The sequence below is a fragment of the Apium graveolens genome, chromosome 8 (genome assembly GCF_009905375.1).
Source record: "Apium graveolens cultivar Ventura chromosome 8, ASM990537v1, whole genome shotgun sequence".
In the NCBI taxonomy this organism is placed as follows: domain Eukaryota; kingdom Viridiplantae; phylum Streptophyta; class Magnoliopsida; order Apiales; family Apiaceae; genus Apium; species Apium graveolens.
Genome location: NC_133654.1, coordinates 115,132,261 through 115,148,067, shown reverse-complemented (window position 1 = coordinate 115,148,067; position 15,807 = coordinate 115,132,261). Strand labels below are relative to the sequence as shown.

General features: G+C 35.9%; 1 long non-coding RNA gene across 1 annotated transcript; it reads left to right on the top strand.

Moving 5' to 3' along the window:
• The first annotated feature begins 11,309 nt into the window (after positions 1 to 11,309).
• LOC141677202 (uncharacterized) lies at positions 11,310 to 12,051 on the top strand. Its single transcript, XR_012557361.1, has 3 exons — positions 11,310 to 11,418; positions 11,602 to 11,703; positions 12,036 to 12,051. It is a non-coding gene; the product is annotated as an uncharacterized LOC141677202 (long non-coding RNA).
• Positions 12,052 to 15,807: the final 3,756 nt, after the last annotated feature.

Below are 15,807 nucleotides of genomic sequence, written 5' to 3'. Positions count from 1 at the left end.
TTGCTTGAGCAAATTGAGGATGTCCAGCCACCACACAAATTTCTTTCCCATTCCTGAAAATTTTAGCTATTCTCCTTTTTGAAGCTGAATCAGCTGGTTCTTTGTAAAAAGCAATTGATCTTGACAGAAGCTTCTTTTCATCAGGCTTAGGTGTCTCATACACAGTATCCAAAGGGTTCTTCAATGATGATTTTGAGTAGTTCACCCTTGGTTTCAGAATTATTTCAGCCTTTGGAGATTTGATGCAGGATGGTTGTCCCCTTTCCATATAGTTAATGCTCATCTCATTCACAGAAATCCTCCTGACTTGAGAGTGATGGATGGGTGACTTGACTGGCTCATTGACTAATTCAAACTTCTTTTGTATATCCTCATCAATTTTCTCTCAGTTGACTAACCTCAACTTCCCCTTATCAGCTACTCTTATGTTGGCTGTTGCTGCATTGATCAGATCTATACTGTCTGTAACTGGTGGCTTTGAGATAGTAATTGAAGGCACAATTACTTTACCGATTTGAATCTGAAGCCTATCCCCCTCACTTGGTCCTTTCTCCCCCTTTTTGTTATCATCAAGTTGAGTAGAGGAGGAGGTTTGAGCAGCCACCAATTTTTGAAGTAGATCTGTCTGTTGGGCTTGATGAAGATGAATGGCTGTTAAGAATGCTTCCATGGCTGACATTCTTGTGTCCAAGGCATCTATCTTGGTTGCAAGATCAGAATTTTTCCTTAATTGCCTCTTGATGTCAAGCATTGTAGCTTCTGGAAGTTTAGAATCTATCTTGTCTGAAATGGCCTTCTTCATCTCCTCAATATCACCTTTCATGGTGTTTACATCCCTAGCATGCTAGAAGCCCTGGATTTGTTGAAGTTGCAGGGAGGCTAGATGTGCCTGAAGGAGCTTCTTGGTGCTGGCATTAGTGGTGGTTTGAAGAGCAGTATTTGTCTGATTGATTAGTTGGATCAGGGTGGTCTTGAAGTAGTGCTCATTACAGTGCTTTGAGAATGCCCATGATGGCATACTGAAGGGTTTTTAGCACATAAACGCAGCGAAAACGTAAATTTAAATCTTAAAAAAAATGAAACCCTCTATAGGATCCATGCGAAAAATAATATTTAATTCATAGTTCAGTATGTTTACCTTAAGAAACTTTACGTTAATGGAAAGATGGAGGTCTTTAATAGCGATCCAAGAATGATGAGAGGAGATCCCTAGCAGCTGCTCCTCAAGTGTGAAGCACTCCACCGGTATCCACCAAGAAATCGATGTAATGGAGGAGGAGGAGGTGGAGAGAATTAGGGTTTTGTAAACTTTTTAGGTTGAGGCAAAAATAAGGTTTATAATGGTATATTTATAAGCAAAATTTTCAGCTGAAAATTTCCCATAAAATATTATTATTATTAAACCTTTATTATTATCACTAATAATTAAAACACCTTTTAATTATTAATTCTTTTTCTAAACACTTTAGAAATAATTCTCTCTCTTGATTTAATTTCCAAAAATTAAATTCTTAATTAATAATATTAAGAACCTTTTCTTAAATAATTTATAATCAATTAAATCTCATTTAATCAATTATTAAATTTTCCAATTAATTATTTATTTCATAAATAAATAATTATTAGCCATTATTAATTAATACCTCCACCATTAAATCATTCTCTTTTATGGTGTGACCCTGTAGGTTCAATATTAAGCCGGTAGTAGAAATAAATAATAATAAAACTATTTTATCATTATTTATATAAATTCTCTAATTCATTAAATATGATTAATTAATTAATCATATTTATTCTACATCGTGAGAGATACTTCTCAGCATATCGCGACTATCCGGATAATACGAATTCACTGCTTAGAATACCAAGAACCTATTAAGTGAGTAGTTATCGTACAATCAATTCCTTCTACCCTGCAATGTCATGATTAAATACAAGGCATGGAACTTGTGTCAAGCCTATCTTATTTAATCACTTGCTTTCCCATTCACTATGCTTAGTTCTATTTAATGTAAATTAGAAACTCCTTTCTAATTTCATTCACTCTGGCCAGAGATTCCTGAACTAGCATAAGTGGATAAGCATTGAACATTCTCTTCCTTCACTGGAAGGGGTAGATCCTTTATTGATCATACACTATCTTCGTGTACAAATTCCTATACCCAGTAGAGCCCTTATAATTGTCCCTTGAGACTAAGAACTAAACCAAAGCATAGTTCAGTATACACAAGATGACTATGATGACCTCAAGTCTAAGGATACTTGTACAACTATCACTATGTGAACAACTGCTGACACGTGAGTGAACTCCATCAGTTGTTCAGCTGTGTGAGTCATGTTCAGTGAACTTATTCTATAATAAGCACCTACATACTAGCTATAGTGTCACCACACAAATGTCTATGAGAACAAACATCCTTCATAATGAAGCAAGCATGGTATGTACCGATCCTTGCGGATTATTAATTACCAGTTAGTAATCCTATGACCATGAACTATTTAAGTTTAGAGTTATCATCTTTTAGGTCTCATTATTATGATCTCATCACAATCCATAAAAAGCTTTACTCTAAACTGTGGTATATCTTATTTAAACATTTAAATAGATAGAGCCCCCAATAAAAACAAAACAAGCCTTTTACTAATATCAATGAAATCAAAACAAATTACATAAAAGTTATTCCTAAATCCTCTTACATGATTGGACTTAGGACATATCTCTTTCACATACCTGATCTTGAACTTGAGCCTACTTCTCCCCCTATGTCCATTACCTCATCTTCACTATCCCCACTCCCATCACCAAAGAATTCAGCTGATCCATCAGTCTCATAGTCCACATCACCGGCTGTAGAAGGCAAAGCTGTGATGGCATCCTTAGCTCTCATCATAGACTTACTGGTATACACCAGATTGAGCATCCTTTCCGTATTGTCATTGCCCTCTCCAGCTAGAAGTTGATAAGCTGGAACAGGGTGAGTAAATGCCTCAGCATCAAGGGAGGTGGAATCTATAACAGCTTTAGGATGCTGAGATAGTCCCTCCATGTCTGCATCCCGGACATTTATTGACTTACTAGCAATGACATCCATCCTTATAGCTCCAGTACCTGCATTTCTCTCATTTTCTCTCTTTTGTTGCATCAGGGTCTCACCCTGGCTCCCCACCCTCACACCCCCACCTTCACCTACTAAGGTGGGACTCCTCTCACTCTCTTTTGCCAATCCTGAAGAAATAGATTGCATAGTTTCAATCATTTCCTCTCCTTTTTCCTGGGAGCAACACAGACTCTCACTCAAAACACTCTTCTCTCTCAATCCTAAGAGTGACCGTACAACCACTAAATCTTCTGCACTTGAAATAAATGAAGTTTGAAGCTGTGCAGAGATACTCGACGGATAAGTGATATCCATCGAGTGAGTGGTATTGTTATCCGACGGATAACTGTTGTTAAGCTTATCCGTCGGGATACAATCACTACTTGATGGATGAGCAATATCCATCGAGAGAGTAGAAATGAATGAACTGGGAAAAGAAACTATTGTTGACTCTATGCTGAATGAAGATATTTTGGGCACAGATGATACAACAGTTCCTGGAAGAATTGGCAAGTGAGCCAACAAATCATCTAAAAGATGATGCTCACTTGCACTAGATTTTGGCTTCCCCAACAGAGTTAAAGAAGGGGAATCAGGGATTGATGTGTTTATCATGTCCACATCCAGAGAATTTATTGGTGAGTTTGGTGTTTGAGGTGCTTCTATAACTAGAGATTTTGGCTGTGACTCCACATTTATTGGAGCCACATCAAACTGAATTTGTGAAGGTGCAGTGACTGTGTCTTTTACACCAGTTTGCACATTGTGTGTACCCTGTGCATCCCCAAGGGTTTTAGACTTCTTCTTTCTGGCATAAGTTTGGGGTGAGCTTGTGTCCCTAACCCTCTTGTCATGTGCTCTTGGTTGAGAGCTTTGTTCAATAACTACATCCTTTTGGGAGGATGCAGCTTGAAATGAACTTTTATCCTTTTTAAGCACTGTAGTTTGTTGGGAAACTACAGTGTGGCTAGGCTGGGATCCACTCAACTCTCCATCCTTATCCTTAGGGTTTCTTTTATGTTCACCCATTCCCTCACCTATCTTGCCCTCCTTCACACTCCCCTCTTTGGCTTTAGTGGATTTTGCAACTGGCATCTTTTGAGAGGTACCAGAGGGGGCTTTCTTAGATTTGGATTTTGAAATAATTGCAGGTATGGTGGCTTGGGTAGGCAACTGTTTGGTCATTGACACAGTTGCCATAGCCACACTAGAACTCAAAGAAATTAGTGAGGTTGGAATAGTGGTAGGGATAGATGAACTTACCTCACTTACTTGAGGTGCTTGCATTACAGGAAAATAGAACAATGGCATATCCTTGTGATGATTGGCCCTGTTCAAATCTGCAATGAGCCTTCTCTCTTGAACCCAACAATCTAGTTTGTTGTTTAGGTTCTCAAGCACAATTTCTTCACAGAGGTGGTTAGCTAACATCATAAGGAATCTAGCATAGTACACATTTTTACCTCTTTTATTTAACTCTCCTAATTTAAAACCTAACTCAAACAAGACAAGGTCACTGAAATTATAGAATTTATCTGTAACTAGCATGTAGAGCATGTTAAGCATAAATATATTGACTGAATCAAAATTACTAATTTTTCCTGAAAAGACCTTTGTCACAACATCACACATAAAACTCCATTCTTTCCTAAGACCCATTCTCCTAATGTCACTTAACTTAGAAGTAGAAAGAGCATAGTTCATGGAATTAAGCATATTGATTATATCAGTGTCAGTGTGTGGTGAGGTCATAGTGTTATCAGGAATCTTGAAACATGCTTTTATAACATCACTATTGATACATAATTCTTTACCTTTAATGGTGAGTGTGATGGTCTTCTCTGTAGAGTTGTAGGTAGCAGTGGTCCACATATCTTCAACAACTTCACAGAAGATGGTAGGAGATTCCAGCATGGCATAGCTAAGCTTGCAATTCTTCACAAAATCCATCATCTTGTGATAATCACCAGATTGCTGAATACCCTTGTTAACCAGTGCAGTGAAATTGTTCTTCTCATAAATGAACCCAGTTTGAGACATAATCTTTACAACACGTGCCATTGTTAGAGAATAAGAGCTTGAAGAGAAAGAGAGTAAGTGCTTTGAGAGAGAATGAAATTAAAGCAGTTGAATTGAGAATGATAAAAGAAAAGCAATTGAAATGAAATAAGCTTTTATACTATCTCAACAATAACTGTTAAAAATAACAAAATAACCAATAGAAATTGCCTAAAATAGCCGTTTAAAAATAAACTGTAAAAATTCCACCCATTATCCGTCGTGTTATGCTTACAAACTGTAAGTATACTTGATGGATAATGTACAGGGAATTAACGGCTAAGATTAAGACAATTCAACGGATGAGGATAGAATGTTAACCGTCGAGTTATAAAATATTCCAGAAAGATAATTGATTTTTATTAGCAAATAGTATACCGACGGATGATCAAATTCGATGGATAAAGATCATCCGTCGAGATGTAAATTTTGACTTAGCCAAAATTTCATCCCAGACTAAAAAATCAATTAAATTTATGGCTGCATTTCAACTTGTGAAATAACTCATATAAATTTAAGAATAATTAAGCATACCTAACTCACTCACCAACCTTGAAAAGGTGGATTCATCTAGTGGCTTGGTAATGATATCTGCAAGCTGCTTCTCACTTGGAACAAAATGTAGTTCTACAGTACCATTCATTACATGTTCCCTTATGAAGTGGTACTTGATATCTATGTGCTTTGTCCTTGAGTGTTGTACTAGATTTTCAGTGATGGCAATTGCACTTGTGTTATCATAGAAAATAGGAATCCTCTCAACTTGCAAACCATAGTCTAGCAATTGATTTTTCATCCATAATATCTGTGCACAACAACTACCAGCAGAAATATATTCAGCTTCAGCTATGGAAGTAGAAACTGAATTTTGCTTTTTACTCAACCAGGACACAAGCTTGTTTCCTAGAAATTGACAGGTTCATGTTGTACTTTTTCTATCAATTCTACAACCTGCATAATCTACATCTGAATAACCAGTTAGATCATAACCAGAATCTCTAGGGTACCAAATGCCAAGTTTTGGTGTTCCCTTGAGATATCTGAAAATTCTCTTAATAGCTATTAAGTGAGATTCTCTAGGATCAGCCTGAAATCTAGCACATAAACATGTAGCAAACATTATATCTGGCCTACTAGCTGTTAAGTACAGAAGTGAGCCAACCATGCCTCTATAACTTGAAATATCCATAGACTTTTCAGTAGTGTTTAATTCAAGCTTAGTTGCAGTGGCCATGGGAGTTTTTGCAGATGTGCAATCCACTAGATCAAACTTCTTTAAAAGATCAAAAATGTATTTAGTTTGACAAATGAATATTCCATCACTAACTTGCTTAACTTGTAAACCAAGAAAGTAAGCCAGTTCTTGCATCATACTCATTTCATACTTACTTTGCATCAATTTGGCAAATTTTTTGCAAAGTTTCTCATCTGTAGAGCCAAAAGTAATATCATCTACATAAATTTGAAAAAGTATACTAGAGCCATTAACATTTCTGAAAAACAAAGTTTTATCTACAGTACCTCTTGTGAAGTGATTTTCCAAAAGGAACTTTGATAAAGTGTCATACCAGGCTCTATGTGCTTGCTTCAGTCCATAAAGTGCTTTCAAAAGATAATAGACATGTTCTGGAAAATTTTAATCTTCAAAACCAGGAGGTTGACTGACATAGACTTCTTCCTCCAAATCTCCATTCAGAAAGGCACTTTTGACATCCATTTGATAGACCTTGAAGTTGGCATGAGCTGCATAGGCTAAGAAGATTCTGATGGCTTCAAGTCTTGCAACAGGAGCAAATGTTTCATCAAAATCTATTCCTTCTTGTTGACAATAGCCCTTAGCAACCAATCTAGCTTTGTTCCTGACTACTATGCCATTTTCATCCATCTTGTTTCTGAATACCCATTTGGTGTCTATTAGATTCTTTCCTTTAGGCTTGGGCACCAGCTTCCATACATTATTCCTTTCAAATTGGTTTAGCTCCTCCTGCATAGCTAAAATCCAATCAGGATCCAACAAAGCTTCTTCTACCTTCTTTGGCTCTTCCTTGGAAAGAAAACTACTGTATAGACATTCTTCTTGAGTTTCTCTCCTTGTTTGAACTCTAGAAGAAAAATCACCAATAATAAGCTCAAAGGGGTGATCTTTTGTCCATTTCCTTTATTGAGGTAGATTAGCTCTAGATGAAGAGGCCTCCTTGCTGTCTTGATGTGTGATTGAGTTTTAATTGTTAGAAACTCCCCCTGAGTTTGTGGATCTTTGATTTGAGAAAGGGGAACTTTCTATAGGTGATCTATCTTGATTTCCAGCTTCTCTTGATAACCCGACAGATGGTGAGTTTTGAGTACCGACGGATGAGGCTGGTTGTCTCCCGATGGATAACGTAGATTGCTACCCTACGGATGAAGTATTATGCAACTCGACAGATGTTGAGTTTTGTGCTTCATTGGTAGTGGATTTTTCTGCATTATCCTTAGATACAGTTTCTTGATCACTTTCATCATCACTATCATCACTAACCATCTCCACATTGTCGAATTTGAGGCTCTCATGGTAATCTCCATCTTGCAGTCCTTCAATCTTTTTATCATTAAACACAACATGTTTTGATTCCACAACAATGTTGTTTCTTAGATTGTAGACTCTATATGCTTTACCAACAGCATATCCAACAAAAATTCCTTCATCTGCTTTAGCATTAAACTTCCCATTTTGATCAGTTTGATTTCTCAGAATATAGCACTTGCAGCCAAAGACATGAAGAAAATTTAGAGTTGGCTTCTTATTCTTGAACATTTGATATGGAGTCATGCATCTTGCTTGATTAACCAGAGAAATATTCTGAGTGTAGCATACATTATTAACAACTTCAGCCCAGAAATATGTTGGCAGTTTAGATTCTTCAAGCATTGTCCTTGCAGCTTCAATAAGTGATCTGTTCTTCCTTTCCACTACTCCATTCCGTTGTGGAGTTCTTGCTGCTGAAAACTCATGCAGAATCCCATTTTCTTCATAAAATGCTCTCATGACAGAATTCTTGAACTCAGTTCCATTGTCACTCCTAATTCTTCTAACCTTGAAATCAGGATGATTATTGACTTGCCTTATGTGATTGATGATGATCTCACTAGCCTCATCTTTAGACTTTAGGAAATATGTCCAAGAGAACTTTGAGAAATCATCTACAATTACTAGGCAAAATCTTTTTCTTGAAATAGACAACACATTGACTGGTCCAAATAAATCCATGTGTAGCAGTTACAAAGGTTCTTCAATTGTTGAATCAAGTTTCTTCCTGAATAATGCTTTAATCTGCTTCCCTTTTTGGCAGGCATCACACAGTCCATCATTCGAAAACTCCACTAGAGGAATACCTCTAACCAGTTCTTTCTTTACTAGTTCATTCATGGTCTTGAAGTTTAAATGGGATAGCTTCTTGTGCCATAACCAACTTTCATCCTGACTTGCTTTACTGAGAAGGCAAGTAACAGATTCTGTATTGGATGAGTTGAAATCAGCTAGGTACACATTTCCTTTTCTCACACCAGTGAGAACCACTTTGTTGCTTCTTTTATTAGTCACAACACAGGCTTCTCTGTTAAAAGTTACTGAATTGCATTTATCACAAAGCTGGATGATACTCAATAGATTGTGTTTGAGACAATCCACTAAGGCAACCTCCTCAATGATGACATTGTCCTTTGAAATCAAGCCATATCCCACAGTATAACCCTTGTTGTCATCTCCAAAAGTAATACTTGGGCCAGCTCTCTCCTTAAACTCTGTGAGCAGGATAGAATCACCAGTCATGTGTCTTGAACAACCACTATCCAAGTACCAAAGATTCTTTCTGTTTCCCTGCACACATCAAAATCAAATCAAGTTGATTTTGGTACCCAAGTTTCATTGGGTCCTGCCTTGTTAGCTTTCTTTTTCTGTTTCTTAGGCTTTATCTCATTTGACTTGGGGATATCAGATTCATCCACTACAAGAATAATGTCAATAAACATCACACATTAGACATCGGTTAACTTTGCCACTGATGTTAAAAAAAGTAATGACATCACCCCGTGTTTTTGTGATGTCTTTGTTCTTTGTAGACATCGGTTATAATTAAACCGATGTCTAAAATTCACCAAAAAAATAAAAATTTGCGCCCACCTTTTCTTTCCCCCGTTAGTGAAATTTTCATTCAGTTTTTAGTTCTACATTCCCCCCAAACCCAAAATTCTCCCCCTCCAAATTTTGGTTCCCCCCAAATCAATCTTCAGACACAACAAAATCAAACCTTTCTCTCTCTTGAAACTCTCTTTCTCTCTCTCTCTCGATCGAACCTCTCTCCCCTCACAATCTCTCTGAACTCCGGCCATCATCTTACCATCACAATCTCTCTCTCTCTCTCTCTCTCTCTCTCTCTCTCTCTCTCTCTCTCTCTCTCTCTCTCTCTCTCTCTCTCTCTCTCGAACTGGAACCTTTCTCTCTCTCTCTGAACCTCTCTCCGCTCTCAGTATCTTCGTTAAGCCTCTTTCAGTTAACCTATCTACTTCGGTAAGTGTTGTATCTACTTGAATCGAACTGGTCTTCTCTGCGAACACCAGTTTTAAAAGTTGAGGATTTTAGAATTCAAAACCCTAATTTTGTAAATTGGGGTTTTTTCTAATTCGAAACCCTTATTTTTTTATTAATTTAGTGTCTAAACTTGTTGCTTATACTTTTCTTCTTGTTGTATACAGGACCTAATCTGAGAAAAAGATTTAAAACTTTAGTTAATTTGGGTGTTTTTGGTTGTTCATTTGTTTTTTTGTTTGTTTTTTTAATTTTTATAAATTGTGTAAAGTTAACGATCCTTTCATGTCTACTGATTACATGGTATTCAATTCTTTCTTGTGATAATGAGCATGTTGGTAGCTAATTCCAGTATATATGTTTTTTTTAAAAAATAACTAATAGTTTACTAGTATTTTTTTATATCAGTGGTATATAGCTAATTATGTCAAAGGGAACTGTGTTGGATATCTAATTGTATGAATTTCCCTGTATGTTTTTGTTAACAAATTGTTGTCACTAATTTGTACATTTTCAGCATTTAATTATAGTTGCTTATTGGTTTCAGGAAGGTCACAAGGTATGCTTGAACGTCTATGACTTGAGTCAAGGAATGGCAAGACAGTTGTCAATGACTTTTTTGGGTAAAGTTATAGAAGGCATTTGATAAGTTCCTGATTGTTTCATTTGTCTTCTCTTTGCATGTTCTTTGCCTGTGTAAGGTAAGATTCTATTTTCATGAAAATTTAGCTTTTTATCTTTATGTTATGCATTTAGTTCTGGAATTTTAGTATCTTAACTATTTTAGTATTTCGAATCGTTGCAGTCCACTCGGTATGATAAAAAGACCCCTGTCCTTTGTTACTAGAATTCTGGTGCTTACAATCTGTGATGTCTTTGAACAAGCATTTATCGAAGTACTGCAATTTTGATTTTTTCCAGGTTGTTTTTGCTGGATTCTCTGCTGAATCTATTGCCCAAAGAATAAGTGATTGTAAACCAAAGGTACTGATAACTTGTAATGCTGTCATGCGAGGGTCTAAGCTGATACGTCTCAAATAGATTGTTGACACTGCACTCACAGAATCATCGAAGAACGGGTTCTCTTTAGGTATGTTTTCTTTTGTTAAAGAAAGACCGAGTACATGAAATAGTGTAACCTGTTCGAGTCACAATATGAAATATGTGACCACTGATTGATTTGCTGATATGATTCTTTCTAGTTAGGGACTTGTTGATTCAGATACCTTACCACTAAATGTCTCAAGAGAAATGTTTCAGTAGCACAGCAGTTTGAAGACGATAAAAGAGAATCTCAGAATATCGTTTTCATGAGTTTCTTGAAAAATACTAATTACGTGAGTTTTATGTGCTAATTACTAATTACGATCTACCAAATACTCATGCATTCATTGAAATAACTTTTTACGGTTCTAAAAACTCTTATGAGAGCGGCCTAGTTACTGCTTTCGGTCTGTCTATGAGCAGTTCACCCAGTACTGCATACATAATGACTTTCATCTTTTCCACCCTTTAACTCCTTGATATATAATATATTTAAGTTTCTATCATGCACTTTAATTAAAGCCATTCCATGCCAGGATGAAAGTTTATAGCACTGAGGAGAAGGAATTGATTATGGAACCAACACTGAAGTGGGCAGGGAACCCTAACATCCTTGTAGCAGCCAAGGCATTTGGATTGAAAGCCACTGTTCAGGTAGTCTTAATTCATTTCTTTTAGATCCCACTACCAGCTGGGAAGAGCACAAGAATACACCCACACACACATATTAAATGGTATTGCTTTGACTTACATGATCTCTCTCTCTCTCTCACACACACATACACACATATTTCTTCCTCATATTATTGTGAATTCTAATTCCTGAGAGTGTTTCAGGTGGTTGACTTGCAGGTATTTGCTTCTCCACGTATCACCCTGAAGCCACTGGTTCCATCATTCCCTTGTTTTGCAAAAATATTAGTGTCTCTTATGGAGAAGGTGAGGTGTATTGTACAATATATTTATTTTACCGTTATGCTTAATTATATGTCAACATGAAAAAGTCTTTTTACGCTATCTACGGGTATAATCCTTTTTAGAATCTTTCTACTAGTATTTAACTTTTTCTTCATAGCAAGTTCTTGCATTAGTGTTTGTTATTCTCTCATTCTAGAAGGAATCTGACGATGCACTTTCCCAAATATATAATTTATCAAACATGCTACATATTAATGTCACTTCTTCTTTGTCATTGTAAATGACCTCACAAATGTTTAAACAAGCTTCTTATCGTATCTCTCTCGCACTGTCTTGAATTTCCAATCCTGCAGCCTCATGTTGACTTTGACCTCATATTACGTGAATTTATCTTAGCTACTTTGAGCATGGAACACAAAATCCATTTGACGAGCCCAGCCCTTCCAATCTGAGAAAATTATGGATTGATGATATCAAAACCCAAAAACGATTATTCAGTCGCATCTTCACACTCTACATAATCTGAAAAATCTATTAATCTATTTATCTTGTGCTAGTCTCTAGTTTTGTGTTTCCAGTTGTGCTCTAGATCAGTTTGGTAATAAATCAATTATATCTGCTGCAAGCTTTTCGGCTCCGGTGGCATGGATCCACCTATGTTGGCTTAAAACCTAGCCCGCCAAAGCTGATTCGAATGGATCTAAAACTCACTGTATGAAGGTACTTTGATCGGAACTTGTATTTTTATTTTTAATTTTTTTAAGCTGCTTATATTACCACCTTTTGTACTGCTTATAGTTGGCTCTCGTTTGTGTGTAAACAAACTTGGAATCCGATTGATAACAAGAAGTTTGAGACTCTCTCCTACCTTCCACCTCTCACCGATGATTCAATCGCTAGGGAAATTGATTACATGATGAAAAAATGATGGATTCCATTCCTTGAATTTGATGCAGTAAGATAGATACTTCATAATTTCTTTATTAGTATGATTAATACATATCCTGCTGGCAATGTTCTACAGTTTTTGTTCAGCTAGATAGTTCTTAATTGTTTTTATCTACAATTGCATCAATTTTAAGTGTTAAAGAGATATGACAATTAGTTGTTGCAGAAAGTGTGACTTCTGGTAATTGAATTGTATTGTGAACTCCCTTTGTTTAGCAAAGGTAACATCTAGAATACAACCATTAATTCTTAAAAAAAATTGCTATTTGTATCCACTCTTTATCATAATTTAAATTATGTGGTAACCTTTCAGTTTAGCAAGTGTATTGTTTCTTGATAGTTGATAGTGATAGAAATTGGACTCCAATGTTAGAAACTGCATATTTTTTATATAGAAAATATTCAATGTGTGTCCGATGTTATCAATTTCTCTATAAATGCATTCCAAATTGTGGCACTGATAAATAATTTTGTTCAATCTTGAAATTGCCATCTCTGGAGATGAACTTTCTGTTTCTTTTCTCTCTTGCATGCACAAAATCATTATATAAATCAATGGCTTGAAGCAATACTCCGTGGTCTGAAGTTTTTTGTTAAACAGGGGTTGAAATACTGATCTCTTGTTCCGAACATTTTTGTCTACAGCTGGGGTATGTTTATCACGAGAATAGCAGAATTCCTAACTACTACGATGGGAGGTACTGGACAATGTGGAAGCTTCCCATGTTTGGTTACACGGACGCATCTCAAGTCCTCCATGAAATCGCGGAATGCAAGAAGGCATATCCTAGTGCTTACATCCGGTGCCTGGATTTTGATAACATTAGGCAAGCTCAATGTATGTCGTTCGTCATCCAAAAGCCCACAACCACCTCCTAGATCCTCTTCTCCTTGAAAAAGTTGCAGTGCGACCCTGTTCTGCTTCTGCATGTTCTGCTTCTACATGGTCAATGAAATCAATGAGTGATTCCATAGGGGTAATTCAAAATTTCCTTATTCTAAACTGCTTATAGTAGTTATTATTGCTAAAAGGAATTGGCTGTACATAGTTGCTTGTATCAGTTGTGTTGTCATACTCAACAATTTTCATTAGACTGAATGTCTTTAGTTGGTTTCTGGAGAATGTAATAGTTTAGATTTCAGATCATATGTTTTACTATTTTGGTTGACGTTCTCAGACAACAATTACACAATTAGTGATGTAAAACTTTACACAATTTGGTCTATAAACTTCTTACACATCACTTTCAATTAAGAAAAGCTGATGTCAAAAAAGATAATGTACATCACTTTAAGGTAAAAAACTGATGTCAAAGAAATCCAAGTTCAAGTTTAAATGAAATATAGAAATCACTTTGTTTAAGATTAAACTGATGTCAAGTAACATTATAAATATCACTTTTAACCAAACAAAACTGATGTCAAAAAAATATAATGTACATCAGTTTCAGACAAACAACTGATGTTAAAGACTAACATGTTCAAGTCTAAATGATACATAGACATCACTTCATTCTAGAAAACACTGATGTCTATACGCTAAATTAGACATCACCTTTCATTAAAGAAAAAGATGTTTAATATGTCATTTTACATCACCTCTGTCAAAATTATCGATGTTTTTGTGACAAAAAACATAGCTCAATATATGTTTAATATGTTTTAATAGGTGTAATTTAGTTATTAAATAATTTTGCTATAGAATTTTTTGTAAAAAATCATCACATAGACATCAGTATTTTTCACTAAAATCGATGTTTTTGTGACAAAAAAACATAGCTCATGATATGTTTAACATGTTTAATTAGGTGTAATTTAGTTATTAAATAATTTACTTATAGCATTTTATGTAAATAATCAACACATAAACATCTGTTTTTTAACTAAAATCGATGTCTAATCGAGTATAGACATCGGGTATTCACCGATGTCTAGAATAGACATCACCGACATCAACATCGGTTGGGAAACAACATAGACATCGGCCAAAAAGCGATGTCTATGGACTTTTTTCTTGTAGTGATCCTTGGTCATTTGAGTTGGGCCTTTGAAACCATTTATTGTAACAGAATTATCATGCATGTTATAATCAACAGGGAATGGCATGCTATTAGTAAACATGTTATTCCAGTAAGGCATGCTAAATGGCATTTATGGCATACTAAATGCAGCATAATAAGGATTAGGTGCAAATGGCATGTTAGCAAACTGTGCATTCATATTCTATGTAGACATAACATTCATAGGCATGGGAGGCATGGCATTCATGTTAGGAAAGTGAGGTGGCACAAACATGGAAGTAGGCATGGCATATTTGCAATTAATAGACAAATGATTTACACTACCACACTTGACACAGATTTTTCTAGGAGCATATTTATCAAGTGTGTAGTCATTGTATTTGTTAATTCCTACTTTACCATTTCTATTCGTTTTCTTTTTAGCCTCTGTTTTTACCTCAATCTTTTCAAGTCTGTCACTTAACTGTTTGACAGTCATGTGACCAACATTAGCCTTTTTCCCTTTCTTAACCTGACTCGATTCTCCTGAAACAAAGTTCTTGGAAACAGAACCGTACTTTTCATTTAACTTAACAAGTTTGGCTTTACTAATAGGCTTGCTCACTGCCGACGGATGAGGATTTTCATCATTCGACGGATAACCCTTTTTGTTATCCGACGGATGATCCTTATCATCCGTTAAGTCTACATCTGTTAGCACTCCATCTACCAAATTTGGTTCTAGTTTCTCTTTGTTCTTTTTCCAGGCAGTGTCATAGAAAGACTCAATTCCTTGAACTTTGGTGATTTGAGCATGGACATCCCTGGATGTTTTCCATGCCTTAATCACCTCTTGTTCACGCTCGAGCTGCTTTTTTAAAATTTCTTTTTCTTCAAGGACTCAGTTAATTCCTCCTTGGCAATCTTACACTCAATTCTTAACTTTTCAAAATCAATGAACTGAGACTCAAGCACATTATTTCTCTCACTCAAAAATAAATTGTTTTCTTTGATTTTAGCATTTTCTTTAGTAAGAGACTTAAGTGTAACACGCAAATGATATAGCTCTGTAGACATGTCATTTATGGCATCATTACACTCAGCTTTAGATAAATGTGCAAGGTTTGTAGTAATTACCTGATTACTTGAAGAACTTGTTTCTATCTCATCAGACTTG